Below are 2,755 nucleotides of genomic sequence, written 5' to 3'. Positions count from 1 at the left end.
TAATTTGGAGTAGTTTGGTTATGGTATTTCCTTGAACGACATTGGTTGAAGAAATCAGTTGCCATTTTTGCATTTGCTCGGTGCTGCCGATTTTCCAGGATCTGTCCTGAGAAGAAACCACACGTGGATTTCGATGGCGAGGCAGGCCGACATTCCCCGGCGGCCGTAGACCCTGTCTCCAAGGTGCTTGAGGACAACAACCTCCTCGCGGAGATCCTCCGCGCCGGCTTCCCCACCACCCTCGTTCGCGCTGCCCTTGTGTGCAGGTGTTGGTACCATCTCGCCTCGAACCAGGGCTTCCTCCGCCGGTTCCGTGAGCTCCACCCGCCCCGCCTACTTGGCTTCTACATTGGTAGCATCTTGATCCGGCCGGAATTGGTAGCCTTCCTGTGCTTTGTCCCGATGCTGCCCCAGCCCCCGGAGCTCAACATATGGAGTGCGCGGCAGAGAACTAGCATATGGAGTGCACCGCCCGCTTTGCCCTGAGAGAGGCATTAACGCCGTCCCACTACTCCCAAGAGCCCAGGATCACAATCGCCAATATTTTGATGCTATTCTCTCCAAAGAAGAAGGCAATGGCTTGTCCTACTTTTATGTGTTGACGGAGTTGACTAATCAGACAGAAAATTTCACTTTACGCGTGTATATGTTACAAGGCAGTGTTTGGTGCTTGCATACCTCGGCCACGGCCCAGCTCCATCTTCCGCTACCCAAAGCAAAAGTTGTGCTTGTCGACAATAAAATCTATATGGTGGTCTCCCCCGCAGACGACATTATTGTCTTGGATTTGACAGCCTCAAGTTTGTCTAGAATCCAGCACCCACCTGGAGTGAAGTATGACTGTTTTCACACCTTCTTGTCATGGGCAGATGATCCTTCCGGTGTATATGTCATCCATGTCAATGGCTTTAAACTTTGCATCTGGCTCCACAAGGGGGACAACTGGTTGCTGGTTGATACCATTTGTCTGCATGAGATGTGTGTTAATCTGAGGATGCTAGATAACATGCTTGAGGATGAGCATTCTGGTCATTGCTATGTATGCCATGCTGGGGATAATGCTGAGTTTGTGGTTTTGCAAATGTGTGGATGTGTTTTCTATCTGATGTCAAGAACAGGACACTCCGTAAATTGGTTGCGAAGGATCAAGATCACTTCACTGATGTCTATCCGTTTATGATGGTTTGGCCTCCCACATTCCCTAAGCTCAAAGATGGTCCTGCAAGGTTTGCCTTTTGCCTTTTATATGATCTGCACATTGCTGTGGTTGAAGCCACATAGTTTTGCAGCGTGCACCTTTCATTGCACTGTTTGGTATATCCGTGTAATGTTCTTAGTTATCTGTTTGGTATAACTAGTGCGACTTATATCTGAAGTTGTTAATACCTGTTTTTTTTAATGTTGCCTATTGGATCATATATTTTGTTGCTGAAGACAAGTGGATTGGTAAGTTTGCACGGCTGGGTATGCTTTGAGCTTATGCATTATGTGTGTCAGAGATGTCACCATGAAAGTTTTCCCTTTCTACGATAAGTGGCTAATCCAAGCTAACTTTGGGGAATTTGTGTTTGTATGTCAGGCATTTCTCCTTATATGATCAAATTTGAGATTCACTGTAACACAAGCTATAAAATGGGAACATGTCCGTTTGATATGAAGGCATTTAACTGGTGCTGCCTGTCTTTTTGAAAGAAAAAAACCCTGTATTGATGTAAATTCATTTTTTTGTTTCCGAGTGCACATAACATGTTAGTGACTATCGTGTACTATCCCCTCCGTCCCATAATAGAAGGTCATTTTGCAAGCTAGTTACTTCTGGCAAAAAATAATGAAATATTCTTATGGCAAATTACCTTCATTCTGATCCTTAACGTGTATCCTTGGACCAGGATTGCCATGTGAAGGAGGAGTAGGAGGATGTCAGGAAGTGTCTGGATGATCAGCGGCAAGGCATCATCTTAGTATTTGCTCTATGTTGTAGGGTCCAGGCATGGGTGATTTAGGAATGCTTTCTCCCTTGCAATCAGTGATACCTTTTAGTGCTACATTGTTCCACAAGTTTTATCCTTCTCTTCTATTAGCTGAAGAAGATGCCAGAGGAACATCGCAAGAACACAATTTCACTGAACGTTCTGCCTTTTCAGAGATCAGAGTGCTCCTTGTCGCATTTGCATGAGAAACCCAGTGCTTGTGGAACCAGATATGTTTATAAGATGGTTGATGCCTTTATGGATAATGCTTAACTGTGAGAGTATCGCAAGAATTTATCCAGTCTCTAAAACCAAACCACCGATGTTTTGCTCCAGCGGATCTTAAGTCCTGTACTTATAAGGGAAACTTTTCGTTTTTCATTTTCTTCTAGGCACATGCTGCTTCTATTTTGCAAGGTCTTGGTAGCAGCTGCCTGCATAGCTTTACGACCAAATTTGACGACCTCCTACAAAATGACACACATTTCGACATAGGTTCGAGGAGAAGAAAAGCATCCTGCAAGGTCGTGTAAGAGAAGTGGTAGTTTTTTAACCCAGAAGGTTGTATTCTCCAAGGATCAACGAAGTGATGATGAATGAGCACGATGATCAAGCCCATGTTTACTGCCAGCAAAGATAAAAGCTTCATTTACACTGAAAAACCAGATTGACACGGCACAAACAGAAACAGAAGTAAAGGAAAAGAAAAGAAAAGGACAATCAGATCCTCTTGACTACACCATAAAAAGTACTAGCACATTCACTTCACTTTTGCCACTGCTCAA

This window comes from Triticum dicoccoides, chromosome 6B (assembly GCF_002162155.2).
Source record: "Triticum dicoccoides isolate Atlit2015 ecotype Zavitan chromosome 6B, WEW_v2.0, whole genome shotgun sequence".
Classification (NCBI taxonomy): domain Eukaryota; kingdom Viridiplantae; phylum Streptophyta; class Magnoliopsida; order Poales; family Poaceae; genus Triticum; species Triticum dicoccoides.
Note: the sequence above shows the minus strand (reverse complement) of the source record.